Below are 17,537 nucleotides of genomic sequence, written 5' to 3'. Positions count from 1 at the left end.
GCCTAACCCTCTGTACTTTGGTCTATATTGATGCGGGACATAGACAGCCAGCTGATGACCAATCCATTAGTGCAATGGATGGCTGGAAGCATTTGTCTTTGCCTTTGCAATACCACAGAAGCAATGCATGGTCAATGTACAGCAATGACACACCTGTGTGAACAGCCAGGAGACCCCCCCCATGTTATGTTACATAGTTACATAGTTAGTACGGTCGAAAAAAGACATATGTCCATCACGTTCAACCAGGGAATTAAGGGGTAGGGGTGTGGCGCGATATTGGGGAAGGGATGAGATTTTATATTTCTTCATAAGCATTAATCTTATTTTGTCAATTAGGAACATTCAGCACCCACCCGCTATCAAGGCAGCTGCCTATCATGTCATGCCCTACCTGCACAGGTGTGCTGGCTACTCAAATGATCCAATTAAGGAGGCCATTTAGTCAGCAGCAGCAGAAGTCCTGTGCCTGGACGCTCCAACAGGGGCCAGACACAAGCAGAAGCAGAAGCAGCAGAAGCAGCAGCAGCACCACCTTTTGTTTTTTGGCTGCAGCAGCAGCAAGGCCCACAGGGCTGGCTAGCTGGCTAGCCAGCAAGCAGGTAGCAATGAAAGTAGGAATCTTTCTTTTTAACCCTGTAAGGGGGTGGTGCACTGTACCCGAAGATACTGCCATATCGGGTCAATGCATAGGGCGACGGAAGCAAGCTTCGAAATCGGCCCCCGTTCTCAAAAATCCATTTAATATATGGTCCCCAGATAGGGGACGTATCAGATATTAAACTGATAAGAACAGATACTACACTTGATCTTAGCCAAAAGGCCGAGAAGCGATAACCGTGAAAGGGGCGGGCCCAACAAGGTCCCCTTCATGGGCACTATCACTGCTTGCTGTCAGGGAGGCTGCCAGACAATTTTCCATGCACACTCTGGGCTGGGGGGCAGTCAACCACCAGTACACACAGCAGAACCTAAACCCATACCATTATTGCTAAGCAGCAAGACAGGGGCCCATTGCACTCCCACGGGGCCTTTTTAAATGCAATCCATAACCCGGATTTGCCAGGAACCCTTCTTACTCCTCCTACTTGCATGTGACACTGGGCTTAGGATCTGCATAGGAAACACACACACAAGCACACACCTACCTTTGTTGCCTGCAGATGCCTCCTTGGCTGTCCCCAAACGGTATCAAACCAACACCCACGGGAAGCTGTAAGCATAGAGGACATGCCTGCACCCCATTGGACTTACCTGTGTGGGTTAAATCCGGGTTATTTGACAACCTATGGCGGTGATGGTTCTGCTCAGGCAGAGCAGTGCTGATGCTCCTCATAAAGCTGTCGCTGCTGTGAAGGTTCTAGGTGACATCACAAATCCCTTTGGTTACATACACAACAAAGCTGGGTTGTTGTTGTTTACACTCTGCAAGGCCTGTGGAAGTGAGTGACATCATAGCACTGTAGTTCTGAGGGTTCAAGATGGATGCAACAATCTCCTGTTGCTTCTATGAAGGCCGTAATAGACGACATCACCAAACAGCTCCATAGTCACATACACAGCAAAGGAGAGATGTTGTTTACACCTAGTGATGTCAGTGGTATTGAGTGACATCACAGCACAGTGCTAAGGCTCCTGGGCCTGGACACAGCAGCGGCTGCAATATCTCAACGGAGAATACGTTTATATCTATGTGTGTGTGTGCGCATATATATATATATATATATATATATATATATATATATATATATATATATATATATTCTCCGCCGAAATCACTTTTAAACCCATTTCCACCTTTTTTTCCCTTCTCTTCCTCTTACTTTTTTTTCACGTTTTTTTACGTTTTTCTCCTTTTCGCCTCTTTTCTGGGCGTATTATTCTTCTTTTTCTTCTTTTTTTTCGTCTAATGCATACCCCATCAGTGCAGCAATGCTTATTCAATACCGCCAGCAGATGGAGACACTGGGGGATAATTTTCTAAGGATTTATACTGATTTTTCCTGTCTGAATTTGTCGCACAGAAAGTTGCAGGCCAAATATGTGTGACATTTCTGCGACTTTAGCTTCTAGAGCATTTTTACAACATTATACATAGGTGCTGAATACATAAAAAGCGACTGTTCAGCGACAGACAAGTCGCATCGGCTGAAAGTAGGCCAGAATGTCAGTCCATGTTGGAGCAGGTTTAGATACAGTCTAAAGCATAGATCTCAAAGTCTGTGCACAGAATTTAGCAAGGGCCTCGCACCTTCTGATGCATCAGGTAGGTGCACAATAGCATAGCCTAACCCTCTGTACTTTGGTCTATATTGATGCGGGACATAGACAGCCAGCTGATGACCAATCCATTAGTGCAATGGATGGCTGGAAGCATTTGTCTTTGCCTTTGCAATACCACAGAAGCAATGCATGGTCAATGTACAGCAATGACACACCTGTGTGAACAGCCAGGAGACCCCCCCCATGTTATGTTACATAGTTACATAGTTAGTACGGTCGAAAAAAGACATATGTCCATCACGTTCAACCAGGGAATTAAGGGGTAGGGGTGTGGCGCGATATTGGGGAAGGGATGAGATTTTATATTTCTTCATAAGCATTAATCTTATTTTGTCAATTAGGAACATTCAGCACCCACCCGCTATCAAGGCAGCTGCCTATCATGTCATGCCCTACCTGCACAGGTGTGCTGGCTACTCAAATGATCCAATTAAGGAGGCCATTTAGTCAGCAGCAGCAGAAGTCCTGTGCCTGGACGCTCCAACAGGGGCCAGACACAAGCAGAAGCAGAAGCAGCAGAAGCAGCAGCAGCACCACCTTTTGTTTTTTGGCTGCAGCAGCAGCAAGGCCCACAGGGCTGGCTAGCTGGCTAGCCAGCAAGCAGGTAGCAATGAAAGTAGGAATCTTTCTTTTTAACCCTGTAAGGGGGTGGTGCACTGTACCCGAAGATACTGCCATATCGGGTCAATGCATAGGGCGACGGAAGCAAGCTTCGAAATCGGCCCCCGTTCTCAAAAATCCATTTAATATATGGTCCCCAGATAGGGGACGTATCAGATATTAAACTGATAAGAACAGATTTTTTACTTTTAGATATAATATTCTTAGACTAAAAGACCTTACGCAGTCCAGATTACACTTAGTCTGCTAAAAGCATATTCCACAGATGTAGATTCCAAAGACTTTTAGCCACTTTGTGACCTAATCTTTTTTTATCCAATAAATAGAAAACATACATCTCACTAAGAGCTAGGCGAACACAATCTTTAGAGGTAATAGTGTCTCTTTTAAAAAGAAGAATATTCCTCGTCTTCCATAGTGCAATTTTAATACAATTTATACTAATCCACAAAACCCGAGACTTCTCCACAGATAAAACATTATAAAATCCATATAAAATAACTTCATGATTTAAAAAATTAAGATCAGAAATGAATTTTAGTAAGGGTCCTATCAAATGCCATATCTCTTGGGCGTAAAAACAGTTCCAAAAAATGTGTAAAACTGTTTCCTCACTAGGACACCCCATTCTCGGGCACTTTGCACTACGACACAATCCTCTTCTGTGTTGGAATTCTCTGGTAGGCAAACATTGATGTGCTATCTGCCAGGCCAGATCTTTTAAGTCATTAGATAAGAATCCCATATTCACCATCCTCCAAACTCTTAGAGATTTCTCAGTGGAATAATTAGATATTAAGCAAATCTGTTCTATCTTCCTGATTTCAGGAACTAATTTTCGTGCATTACTACAAATTTCTTGACTAAAATTAGCAATGCCATAAATACGAATAATCTTTTCTAAAACCACATAGTGCGCTGGGGGAATAAATAAGATTGGGGACGTTAAAGGTAAGGTTATCCACTTTCTTTTTCTAAAAATGTGACCTGCAGCATATTTTAAAAAATAAGACCAATAACAGTTTCTTTGCAAGCCATTAAAACACATAGAAAAAAAGTGAATATATAAAAACCTTTTTAAATCAGGCACATCCTTACCCCCCAATTTCTTTGTCTTCATCATTACATCTCTTCTGAGTTTATCCATTTTAGACCCCCATAAAAAATGAAAGCAAATCTTGTTTAAAAACTTTAAGGTGCGTTCACTCGGTGGGAAAACCAAGCTTAAATATAGCATGATAGGTAGCAACAAAGCTTTCATTATCAGTACTTTTCCTTCTATTGTTAATTTCCTCATTTTCCAAAAACTTATTTTCTTTTGCACTTTCTCTTTGACGATGGACCAGCTTTCCTCTCCATTATTTTCATTGTCAAAGATGACACCCAAGATTTTGATTTTATCATATTGCACATTCACCTCCGTATTGCCCCAATTCCCTATTGCAAAGCAATCAGATTTATTTTTATTTAATTTGAAGCCAGAGCCCTCACAAAAAAATTCTGTCTGTCTGATAGCACGTTTCAGGGATGGTTCATCTGAACATAGAATATTAACATCATCCATGTATGCTATCGTCTTTACGCTCTGTCCTCCACTTCCAGGGATTGGCACTCCTCTAATGAGCTTATCTTTTCTCAAAACATTCAACAGAGGTTCTATTGCACATATGAAAAGAATGGGTGATAGGGGGCACCCCTGTTTCACCCCAGACTGTAAACATACCTCTTGGGATAAAAAACCGTTAATTAAAATACGACTAAAACAGTTTTTATATAAAAGTGCAATTTTTCCAACAATAAAATCAGGAAAATTCATTTTCTTTAAAACCAACCATAAAAAATCATGAGAAACACGGTCATAAGCCTTTTGAAAATCCAAGGATAAAATTGCCAATTTCTGATCACATTGTTTCTGATACCATAAAACATCTTTTACAAGGTTTAGATGATCACTTATTTTCCTTCCAGGTACTCCGCATACTTGGTCACTGTGTATAACCTTAGCAATTACCTGCTTGAGCCTATTTGCTAAAATTTTTGCTAAAACCTTATAGTCTGTATTTAGCAGGGTAATAGGCCTCCAATTTTCTAATTTAGAGATGTCTCCTTTTTTAAAAATCAGAGTAACAACACCATCTCTCCAGGACGCAGGTAAAATCTCAGATTTAAAAGCACAGTTAAAAATACCTAAAAGATCATCTTTTAAAATGGACCAAAAACACAGATAAAATTCAACTGGCAACCCATCCGAACCAGGTGTTTTACCATTTAAAAAACTCTTAAAAGTGCTTAAAAGTTCAGGTAAAAAGATTTCATCACAAAGGCCCTCTTGGTCAGTTTTGTCAAGTTTTGAATCCAAGGTATCTAAAACATCATTAGTAAAGGAAATATCAATATCTTTTTTATTAAAAAGCTCCTGATAAAATACTTGTGCTTCTCGCAACATCTCTTCATTAGTTATCTTCCCTTCTATTACAGATATCATTTCTTTCTTTCCCACCACCTTCTTAAAAAAGAATCTCGAACACTTTTCATCATTCTCCAGACATTGCACCTTGCTATTAAAAATCATTTCTTTTCCTTTTTGACTAATGGCATTTTTTATTTCATTCTTTGTCTGAGCAATAACATCATCCATCTCAAGCCCGGCTTGCTTTAGTTTATAATATGTTTGGATTTTAGTGTTTAACGTTTTAAACCATAACTTTTTCTCCTTAGCCTTTTGGATGCCCACACGGATAAAAAACTGTTTAGTCCACTTTTTAACATCCTCCCACCAATCCAAAATATTTTTATATTGGGATTGACGCAATCTCCATTTGTTATAAGTAGCAATAAAATCATTTTTTGTTTTCATGTCCTCTAATAAAGTAGTGTTGAGCTTCCAAACGCCTCTGCCTTTCTCTAGGCCAGGTAAAGTGACATGTGCATATAATAACTTATGATCAGAGAAAATATTCGATAAAAGAGAAACATCAACTAGATTAAAACTTTCCGATAAAAAAACAAAATCAATCCTGGATTTGCAGACATTATTTTCCCATGTGTAACCAGGGTCGTCTGGGTATTTTCTCCTCCAGACATCGGTAAAGTTAAAATCCTCAGTCATACTCTTAATCTGTTTCTCTGTTTTATCCACTCTGACATGCACACTTCCACTCTCACGATGATCACCACTCATACAACAATTAAAATCTCCAGCCATTAAAATAGGTGTTGAACCTGGGATAAAAGCCTGAATATCATTAATCAAGTCGGCTCTCTCATTTTTTTCAGGAGAAGCATAGATGTTAAAAAGCTTAATCTCCGAGCCATTGTACTTAATATTAACTAATAGCGCTCTACCAGGTATAATTTCTAAGAAGGACAAAACTTGTACATCTGAACCTCTAAACAAGATCCCAACACCTGAAGATCTGTTCAGATTGTCACCCGACCAGACCGATGGTCCCAAAGTCCAGCCACGACAAAGGTCCTCATAATTTGGACTATGTTCAATTCCACATTCTTGTAAAAAGAACAGAGAAGAGTCCAAGGTCTCTAAAAAACGAAACAAAGCAGCCCTTCTCGTAGGGCTCTTTAGACCTCTCACATTAAGAGAGGAGCACTTTAAGGAAGCTATTCGCTACTGGAGTTTGAGTCCGATATGAAACCCACAGGTGACTCCGGGCTTTCGAACTCTTTGATATTTTTTGGATCGGACGCTGATCTTATAGAAGGCCTCCATGCATGTTGACTGTCCTCACATTCGTCTGAGCTTTTTTTGACAGGCCGTTTGATGCCAAGTTGTGGCTCATCTCCGAGTTCCTTCTTCCGCTTGATCTCCTTCACACCAACCTCCATGGCTTCACTGCTCACTAGTGACCCTTCACCGCCAGAACCCTCCACAGAAGGTCTCCCCTCTGTCTCAGGCACAGCAGCAGAATGGTCCATAAGCTCTGCCACGACATCAGAAGTTACAGCCGGCTTTTCTGAAGGCGCCTCAGACCGCTGGGGTGCTTTCGCAGGTGGTACTTCAGCTTGCACTACACCCACTCTCCCCGCTACACGGTCAGCCCACGATCTAGCTACACTGGAACGGAGACTGCAATCTTTAAAGGCATGGCCTTCTTCACCACAAATGTTGCAGACGATTTTAGCACAGTCCTTAGAAACATGGCCTTCTTGATTGCACCGACCACAGCGAACTGTAGTGTCCGTGCAAACTTCCATAGTATGTCCGAATTTCTTACATTTCCTACAAAAAGTAGGCATCTCGGGATAAAACAAATAGCCCTTATCCCGACCGATAGAAAAGTTGGAGGGTGGATGACACAACCCTCCAATGCCAGTAGCATCCTCCTTCATTTTCACAAAAAACTTATGTTTCCCCGTCCATAGGTCTTCTGAATTCATCACCTTATGGGAATACTTAACAGAACTGCAGTATTTCCCCAAAAAGAGTTCAATATGGGACACAGTCACAAAGGGATTGTGCATACACACAACTAGAGGAATATCGCCTCCAGTATACAACACTGTGACCGTGATCCCATCAAGCTCAGCAAGGTCTTGATTGCTTTTCAGCTTCTCAAAAAGATTCTGGCATGCATAAGCAGAGTCCAGAGTTAGGATGAAGCTGCCCTTCCGAGGATCTCTGAGACAGACGATGTTCTCTTTCTTCACCCCAAGAAGCTTGTAGAGAGTTTCTTTCACAAAATAAGAAAGTTGGACGAGTTCTTGCTTGTCTTCATCAACATCAAAGCGAAAGGAAAAACGAATCCGCGTTTCACCGGATGTAAGGTAACGGATGCGAACACCCATCTTGTCGATCGCCTTTTCGGTTCCTCGTAGCAGCCCCCCTTGAAAAAGGTAGGACAAACTCCCAGGATCCTCCTGACCAGACACTTGATCTAGCCAAAAGGCCGAGAAGCGATAACCGTGAAAGGGGCGGGCCCAACAAGGTCCCCTTCATGGGCACTATCACTGCTTGCTGTCAGGGAGGCTGCCAGACAATTTTCCATGCACACTCTGGGCTGGGGGGCAGTCAACCACCAGTACACACAGCAGAACCTAAACCCATACCATTATTGCTAAGCAGCAAGACAGGGGCCCATTGCACTCCCACGGGGCCTTTTTAAATGCAATCCATAACCCGGATTTGCCAGGAACCCTTCTTACTCCTCCTACTTGCATGTGACACTGGGCTTAGGATCTGCATAGGAAACACACACACAAGCACACACCTACCTTTGTTGCCTGCAGATGCCTCCTTGGCTGTCCCCAAACGGTATCAAACCAACACCCACGGGAAGCTGTAAGCATAGAGGACATGCCTGCACCCCATTGGACTTACCTGTGTGGGTTAAATCCGGGTTATTTGACAACCTATGGCGGTGATGGTTCTGCTCAGGCAGAGCAGTGCTGATGCTCCTCATAAAGCTGTCGCTGCTGTGAAGGTTCTAGGTGACATCACAAATCCCTTTGGTTACATACACAACAAAGCTGGGTTGTTGTTGTTTACACTCTGCAAGGCCTGTGGAAGTGAGTGACATCATAGCACTGTAGTTCTGAGGGTTCAAGATGGATGCAACAATCTCCTGTTGCTTCTATGAAGGCCGTAATAGACGACATCACCAAACAGCTCCATAGTCACATACACAGCAAAGGAGAGATGTTGTTTACACCTAGTGATGTCAGTGGTATTGAGTGACATCACAGCACAGTGCTAAGGCTCCTGGGCCTGGACACAGCAGCGGCTGCAATATCTCAACGGAGAATACGTTTATATCTATGTGTGTGTGTGCGCATATATATATATATATATATATATATATATATATATATATATTTCTCCGCCGAAATCACTTTTAAACCCATTTCCACCTTTTTTTCCCTTCTCTTCCTCTTACTTTTTTTTCACGTTTTTTTACGTTTTTCTCCTTTTCGCCTCTTTTCTGGGCGTATTATTCTTCTTTTTCTTCTTTTTTTTCGTCTAATGCATACCCCATCAGTGCAGCAATGCTTATTCAATACCGCCAGCAGATGGAGACACTGGGGGATAATTTTCTAAGGATTTATACTGATTTTTCCTGTCTGAATTTGTCGCACAGAAAGTTGCAGGCCAAATATGTGTGACATTTCTGCGACTTTAGCTTCTAGAGCATTTTTACAACATTATACATAGGTGCTGAATACATAAAAAGCGACTGTTCAGCGACAGACAAGTCGCATCGGCTGAAAGTAGGCCAGAATGTCAGTCCATGTTGGAGCAGGTTTAGATACAGTCTAAAGCATAGATCTCAAAGTCTGTGCACAGAATTTAGCAAGGGCCTCGCACCTTCTGATGCATCAGGTAGGTGCACAATAGCATAGCCTAACCCTCTGTACTTTGGTCTATATTGATGCGGGACATAGACAGCCAGCTGATGACCAATCCATTAGTGCAATGGATGGCTGGAAGCATTTGTCTTTGCCTTTGCAATACCACAGAAGCAATGCATGGTCAATGTACAGCAATGACACACCTGTGTGAACAGCCAGGAGACCCCCCCCCCCCCCCCCATGTTATGTTACATAGTTACATAGTTAGTACGGTCGAAAAAAGACATATGTCCATCACGTTCAACCAGGGAATTAAGGGGTAGGGGTGTGGCGCGATATTGGGGAAGGGATGAGATTTTATATTTCTTCATAAGCATTAATCTTATTTTGTCAATTAGGAACATTCAGCACCCACCCGCTATCAAGGCAGCTGCCTATCATGTCATGCCCTACCTGCACAGGTGTGCTGGCTACTCAAATGATCCAATTAAGGAGGCCATTTAGTCAGCAGCAGCAGAAGTCCTGTGCCTGGACGCTCCAACAGGGGCCAGACACAAGCAGAAGCAGAAGCAGCAGAAGCAGCAGCAGCACCACCTTTTGTTTTTTGGCTGCAGCAGCAGCAAGGCCCACAGGGCTGGCTAGCTGGCTAGCCAGCAAGCAGGTAGCAATGAAAGTAGGAATCTTTCTTTTTAACCCTGTAAGGGGGTGGTGCACTGTACCCGAAGATACTGCCATATCGGGTCAATGCATAGGGCGACGGAAGCAAGCTTCGAAATCGGCCCCCGTTCTCAAAAATCCATTTAATATATGGTCCCCAGATAGGGGACGTATCAGATATTAAACTGATAAGAACAGATACTACACTTGATCTTAGCCAAAAGGCCGAGAAGCGATAACCGTGAAAGGGGCGGGCCCAACAAGGTCCCCTTCATGGGCACTATCACTGCTTGCTGTCAGGGAGGCTGCCAGACAATTTTCCATGCACACTCTGGGCTGGGGGGCAGTCAACCACCAGTACACACAGCAGAACCTAAACCCATACCATTATTGCTAAGCAGCAAGACAGGGGCCCATTGCACTCCCACGGGGCCTTTTTAAATGCAATCCATAACCCGGATTTGCCAGGAACCCTTCTTACTCCTCCTACTTGCATGTGACACTGGGCTTAGGATCTGCATAGGAAACACACACACAAGCACACACCTACCTTTGTTGCCTGCAGATGCCTCCTTGGCTGTCCCCAAACGGTATCAAACCAACACCCACGGGAAGCTGTAAGCATAGAGGACATGCCTGCACCCCATTGGACTTACCTGTGTGGGTTAAATCCGGGTTATTTGACAACCTATGGCGGTGATGGTTCTGCTCAGGCAGAGCAGTGCTGATGCTCCTCATAAAGCTGTCGCTGCTGTGAAGGTTCTAGGTGACATCACAAATCCCTTTGGTTACATACACAACAAAGCTGGGTTGTTGTTGTTTACACTCTGCAAGGCCTGTGGAAGTGAGTGACATCATAGCACTGTAGTTCTGAGGGTTCAAGATGGATGCAACAATCTCCTGTTGCTTCTATGAAGGCCGTAATAGACGACATCACCAAACAGCTCCATAGTCACATACACAGCAAAGGAGAGATGTTGTTTACACCTAGTGATGTCAGTGGTATTGAGTGACATCACAGCACAGTGCTAAGGCTCCTGGGCCTGGACACAGCAGCGGCTGCAATATCTCAACGGAGAATACGTTTATATCTATGTGTGTGTGTGCGCATATATATATATATATATATATATATATATATATATATATATTCTCCGCCGAAATCACTTTTAAACCCATTTCCACCTTTTTTTCCCTTCTCTTCCTCTTACTTTTTTTTCACGTTTTTTTACGTTTTTCTCCTTTTCGCCTCTTTTCTGGGCGTATTATTCTTCTTTTTCTTCTTTTTTTTCGTCTAATGCATACCCCATCAGTGCAGCAATGCTTATTCAATACCGCCAGCAGATGGAGACACTGGGGGATAATTTTCTAAGGATTTATACTGATTTTTCCTGTCTGAATTTGTCGCACAGAAAGTTGCAGGCCAAATATGTGTGACATTTCTGCGACTTTAGCTTCTAGAGCATTTTTACAACATTATACATAGGTGCTGAATACATAAAAAGCGACTGTTCAGCGACAGACAAGTCGCATCGGCTGAAAGTAGGCCAGAATGTCAGTCCATGTTGGAGCAGGTTTAGATACAGTCTAAAGCATAGATCTCAAAGTCTGTGCACAGAATTTAGCAAGGGCCTCGCACCTTCTGATGCATCAGGTAGGTGCACAATAGCATAGCCTAACCCTCTGTACTTTGGTCTATATTGATGCGGGACATAGACAGCCAGCTGATGACCAATCCATTAGTGCAATGGATGGCTGGAAGCATTTGTCTTTGCCTTTGCAATACCACAGAAGCAATGCATGGTCAATGTACAGCAATGACACATCTGTGTGAACAGCCAGGAGACCCCCCCCCCCCCCCCCCATGTTATGTTACATAGTTACATAGTTAGTACGGTCGAAAAAAGACATATGTCCATCACGTTCAACCAGGGAATTAAGGGGTAGGGGTGTGGCGCGATATTGGGGAAGGGATGAGATTTTATATTTCTTCATAAGCATTAATCTTATTTTGTCAATTAGGAACATTCAGCACCCACCCGCTATCAAGGCAGCTGCCTATCATGTCATGCCCTACCTGCACAGGTGTGCTGGCTACTCAAATGATCCAATTAAGGAGGCCATTTAGTCAGCAGCAGCAGAAGTCCTGTGCCTGGACGCTCCAACAGGGGCCAGACACAAGCAGAAGCAGAAGCAGCAGAAGCAGCAGCAGCACCACCTTTTGTTTTTTGGCTGCAGCAGCAGCAAGGCCCACAGGGCTGGCTAGCTGGCTAGCCAGCAAGCAGGTAGCAATGAAAGTAGGAATCTTTCTTTTTAACCCTGTAAGGGGGTGGTGCACTGTACCCGAAGATACTGCCATATCGGGTCAATGCATAGGGCGACGGAAGCAAGCTTCGAAATCGGCCCCCGTTCTCAAAAATCCATTTAATATATGGTCCCCAGATAGGGGACGTATCAGATATTAAACTGATAAGAACAGATACTACACTTGATCTTAGCCAAAAGGCCGAGAAGCGATAACCGTGAAAGGGGCGGGCCCAACAAGGTCCCCTTCATGGGCACTATCACTGCTTGCTGTCAGGGAGGCTGCCAGACAATTTTCCATGCACACTCTGGGCTGGGGGGCAGTCAACCACCAGTACACACAGCAGAACCTAAACCCATACCATTATTGCTAAGCAGCAAGACAGGGGCCCATTGCACTCCCACGGGGCCTTTTTAAATGCAATCCATAACCCGGATTTGCCAGGAACCCTTCTTACTCCTCCTACTTGCATGTGACACTGGGCTTAGGATCTGCATAGGAAACACACACACAAGCACACACCTACCTTTGTTGCCTGCAGATGCCTCCTTGGCTGTCCCCAAACGGTATCAAACCAACACCCACGGGAAGCTGTAAGCATAGAGGACATGCCTGCACCCCATTGGACTTACCTGTGTGGGTTAAATCCGGGTTATTTGACAACCTATGGCGGTGATGGTTCTGCTCAGGCAGAGCAGTGCTGATGCTCCTCATAAAGCTGTCGCTGCTGTGAAGGTTCTAGGTGACATCACAAATCCCTTTGGTTACATACACAACAAAGCTGGGTTGTTGTTGTTTACACTCTGCAAGGCCTGTGGAAGTGAGTGACATCATAGCACTGTAGTTCTGAGGGTTCAAGATGGATGCAACAATCTCCTGTTGCTTCTATGAAGGCCGTAATAGACGACATCACCAAACAGCTCCATAGTCACATACACAGCAAAGGAGAGATGTTGTTTACACCTAGTGATGTCAGTGGTATTGAGTGACATCACAGCACAGTGCTAAGGCTCCTGGGCCTGGACACAGCAGCGGCTGCAATATCTCAACGGAGAATACGTTTATATCTATGTGTGTGTGTGCGCATATATATATATATATATATATATATATATATATATATATATATATTTCTCCGCCGAAATCACTTTTAAACCCATTTCCACCTTTTTTTCCCTTCTCTTCCTCTTACTTTTTTTTCACGTTTTTTTACGTTTTTCTCCTTTTCGCCTCTTTTCTGGGCGTATTATTCTTCTTTTTCTTCTTTTTTTTCGTCTAATGCATACCCCATCAGTGCAGCAATGCTTATTCAATACCGCCAGCAGATGGAGACACTGGGGGATAATTTTCTAAGGATTTATACTGATTTTTCCTGTCTGAATTTGTCGCACAGAAAGTTGCAGGCCAAATATGTGTGACATTTCTGCGACTTTAGCTTCTAGAGCATTTTTACAACATTATACATAGGTGCTGAATACATAAAAAGCGACTGTTCAGCGACAGACAAGTCGCATCGGCTGAAAGTAGGCCAGAATGTCAGTCCATGTTGGAGCAGGTTTAGATACAGTCTAAAGCATAGATCTCAAAGTCTGTGCACAGAATTTAGCAAGGGCCTCGCACCTTCTGATGCATCAGGTAGGTGCACAATAGCATAGCCTAACCCTCTGTACTTTGGTCTATATTGATGCGGGACATAGACAGCCAGCTGATGACCAATCCATTAGTGCAATGGATGGCTGGAAGCATTTGTCTTTGCCTTTGCAATACCACAGAAGCAATGCATGGTCAATGTACAGCAATGACACACCTGTGTGAACAGCCAGGAGACCCCCCCCATGTTATGTTACATAGTTACATAGTTAGTACGGTCGAAAAAAGACATATGTCCATCACGTTCAACCAGGGAATTAAGGGGTAGGGGTGTGGCGCGATATTGGGGAAGGGATGAGATTTTATATTTCTTCATAAGCATTAATCTTATTTTGTCAATTAGGAACATTCAGCACCCACCCGCTATCAAGGCAGCTGCCTATCATGTCATGCCCTACCTGCACAGGTGTGCTGGCTACTCAAATGATCCAATTAAGGAGGCCATTTAGTCAGCAGCAGCAGAAGTCCTGTGCCTGGACGCTCCAACAGGGGCCAGACACAAGCAGAAGCAGAAGCAGCAGAAGCAGCAGCAGCACCACCTTTTGTTTTTTGGCTGCAGCAGCAGCAAGGCCCACAGGGCTGGCTAGCTGGCTAGCCAGCAAGCAGGTAGCAATGAAAGTAGGAATCTTTCTTTTTAACCCTGTAAGGGGGTGGTGCACTGTACCCGAAGATACTGCCATATCGGGTCAATGCATAGGGCGACGGAAGCAAGCTTCGAAATCGGCCCCCGTTCTCAAAAATCCATTTAATATATGGTCCCCAGATAGGGGACGTATCAGATATTAAACTGATAAGAACAGATACTACACTTGATCTTAGCCAAAAGGCCGAGAAGCGATAACCGTGAAAGGGGCGGGCCCAACAAGGTCCCCTTCATGGGCACTATCACTGCTTGCTGTCAGGGAGGCTGCCAGACAATTTTCCATGCACACTCTGGGCTGGGGGGCAGTCAACCACCAGTACACACAGCAGAACCTAAACCCATACCATTATTGCTAAGCAGCAAGACAGGGGCCCATTGCACTCCCACGGGGCCTTTTTAAATGCAATCCATAACCCGGATTTGCCAGGAACCCTTCTTACTCCTCCTACTTGCATGTGACACTGGGCTTAGGATCTGCATAGGAAACACACACACAAGCACACACCTACCTTTGTTGCCTGCAGATGCCTCCTTGGCTGTCCCCAAACGGTATCAAACCAACACCCACGGGAAGCTGTAAGCATAGAGGACATGCCTGCACCCCATTGGACTTACCTGTGTGGGTTAAATCCGGGTTATTTGACAACCTATGGCGGTGATGGTTCTGCTCAGGCAGAGCAGTGCTGATGCTCCTCATAAAGCTGTCGCTGCTGTGAAGGTTCTAGGTGACATCACAAATCCCTTTGGTTACATACACAACAAAGCTGGGTTGTTGTTGTTTACACTCTGCAAGGCCTGTGGAAGTGAGTGACATCATAGCACTGTAGTTCTGAGGGTTCAAGATGGATGCAACAATCTCCTGTTGCTTCTATGAAGGCCGTAATAGACGACATCACCAAACAGCTCCATAGTCACATACACAGCAAAGGAGAGATGTTGTTTACACCTAGTGATGTCAGTGGTATTGAGTGACATCACAGCACAGTGCTAAGGCTCCTGGGCCTGGACACAGCAGCGGCTGCAATATCTCAACGGAGAATACGTTTATATCTATGTGTGTGTGTGCGCATATATATATATATATATATATATATATATATATATATATATATATTTCTCCGCCGAAATCACTTTTAAACCCATTTCCACCTTTTTTTCCCTTCTCTTCCTCTTACTTTTTTTTCACGTTTTTTTACGTTTTTCTCCTTTTCGCCTCTTTTCTGGGCGTATTATTCTTCTTTTTCTTCTTTTTTTTCGTCTAATGCATACCCCATCAGTGCAGCAATGCTTATTCAATACCGCCAGCAGATGGAGACACTGGGGGATAATTTTCTAAGGATTTATACTGATTTTTCCTGTCTGAATTTGTCGCACAGAAAGTTGCAGGCCAAATATGTGTGACATTTCTGCGACTTTAGCTTCTAGAGCATTTTTACAACATTATACATAGGTGCTGAATACATAAAAAGCGACTGTTCAGCGACAGACAAGTCGCATCGGCTGAAAGTAGGCCAGAATGTCAGTCCATGTTGGAGCAGGTTTAGATACAGTCTAAAGCATAGATCTCAAAGTCTGTGCACAGAATTTAGCAAGGGCCTCGCACCTTCTGATGCATCAGGTAGGTGCACAATAGCATAGCCTAACCCTCTGTACTTTGGTCTATATTGATGCGGGACATAGACAGCCAGCTGATGACCAATCCATTAGTGCAATGGATGGCTGGAAGCATTTGTCTTTGCCTTTGCAATACCACAGAAGCAATGCATGGTCAATGTACAGCAATGACACACCTGTGTGAACAGCCAGGAGACCCCCCCCCATGTTATGTTACATAGTTACATAGTTAGTACGGTCGAAAAAAGACATATGTCCATCACGTTCAACCAGGGAATTAAGGGGTAGGGGTGTGGCGCGATATTGGGGAAGGGATGAGATTTTATATTTCTTCATAAGCATTAATCTTATTTTGTCAATTAGGAACATTCAGCACCCACCCGCTATCAAGGCAGCTGCCTATCATGTCATGCCCTACCTGCACAGGTGTGCTGGCTACTCAAATGATCCAATTAAGGAGGCCATTTAGTCAGCAGCAGCAGAAGTCCTGTGCCTGGACGCTCCAACAGGGGCCAGACACAAGCAGAAGCAGAAGAAGCAGAAGCAGCAGAAGCAGCAGCAGCACCACCTTTTGTTTTTTGGCTGCAGCAGCAGCAAGGCCCACAGGGCTGGCTAGCTGGCTAGCCAGCAAGCAGGTAGCAATGAAAGTAGGAATCTTTCTTTTTAACCCTGTAAGGGGGTGGTGCACTGTACCCGAAGATACTGCCATATCGGGTCAATGCATAGGGCGACGGAAGCAAGCTTCGAAATCGGCCCCCGTTCTCAAAAATCCATTTAATATATGGTCCCCAGATAGGGGACGTATCAGATATTAAACTGATAAGAACAGATACTACACTTGATCTTAGCCAAAAGGCCGAGAAGCGATAACCGTGAAAGGGGCGGGCCCAACAAGGTCCCCTTCATGGGCACTATCACTGCTTGCTGTCAGGGAGGCTGCCAGACAATTTTCCATGCACACTCTGGGCTGGGGGGCAGTCAACCACCAGTACACACAGCAGAACCTAAACCCATACCATTATTGCTAAGCAGCAAGACAGGGGCCCATTGCACTCCCACGGGGCCTTTTTAAATGCAATCCATAACCCGGATTTGCCAGGAACCCTTCTTACTCCTCCTACTTGCATGTGACACTGGGCTTAGGATCTGCATAGGAAACACACACACAAGCACACACCTACCTTTGTTGCCTGCAGATGCCTCCTTGGCTGTCCCCAAACGGTATCAAACCAACACCCACGGGAAGCTGTAAGCATAGAGGACATGCCTGCACCCCATTGGACTTACCTGTGTGGGTTAAATCCGGGTTATTTGACAACCTATGGCGGTGATGGTTCTGCTCAGGCAGAGCAGTGCTGATGCTCCTCATAAAGCTGTCGCTGCTGTGAAGGTTCTAGGTGACATCACAAATCCCTTTGGTTACATACACAACAAAGCTGGGTTGTTGTTGTTTACACTCTG

The 17,537-nt window shown here is 44.2% G+C and overlaps 5 non-coding genes and 1 pseudogene across 5 annotated transcripts; all 6 read right to left on the bottom strand.

Annotated features, from left to right (window-relative positions):
- Positions 1–644: 644 nt before the first annotated feature.
- On the bottom strand, positions 645–835 carry LOC130347068 (U2 spliceosomal RNA). Its single transcript, XR_008885075.1, has one exon. It is a non-coding gene; the product is annotated as a U2 spliceosomal RNA (small nuclear RNA).
- Positions 836–2,929: 2,094 nt separating this feature from the next.
- On the bottom strand, positions 2,930–3,105 carry LOC130347059 (U2 spliceosomal RNA; annotated as a pseudogene).
- A 6,805-nt stretch (positions 3,106–9,910) lies between these two features.
- LOC130347056 (U2 spliceosomal RNA) lies at positions 9,911–10,101 on the bottom strand. Its single transcript, XR_008885068.1, has one exon. It is a non-coding gene; the product is annotated as a U2 spliceosomal RNA (small nuclear RNA).
- Positions 10,102–12,191: 2,090 nt separating this feature from the next.
- On the bottom strand, positions 12,192–12,382 carry LOC130347115 (U2 spliceosomal RNA). Its single transcript, XR_008885117.1, has one exon. It is a non-coding gene; the product is annotated as a U2 spliceosomal RNA (small nuclear RNA).
- Positions 12,383–14,467: 2,085 nt separating this feature from the next.
- On the bottom strand, positions 14,468–14,658 carry LOC130347103 (U2 spliceosomal RNA). The gene has a single exon (XR_008885106.1). It is a non-coding gene; the product is annotated as a U2 spliceosomal RNA (small nuclear RNA).
- A 2,095-nt stretch (positions 14,659–16,753) lies between these two features.
- On the bottom strand, positions 16,754–16,944 carry LOC130347090 (U2 spliceosomal RNA). The gene has a single exon (XR_008885095.1). It is a non-coding gene; the product is annotated as a U2 spliceosomal RNA (small nuclear RNA).
- Positions 16,945–17,537: the final 593 nt, after the last annotated feature.

Source organism: Hyla sarda, unplaced genomic scaffold, assembly GCF_029499605.1.
Source record: "Hyla sarda isolate aHylSar1 unplaced genomic scaffold, aHylSar1.hap1 scaffold_809, whole genome shotgun sequence".
Lineage (NCBI taxonomy): Eukaryota > Metazoa > Chordata > Amphibia > Anura > Hylidae > Hyla > Hyla sarda.
Note: the sequence above shows the minus strand (reverse complement) of the source record. Positions and strands in the feature narration are given on the sequence as shown.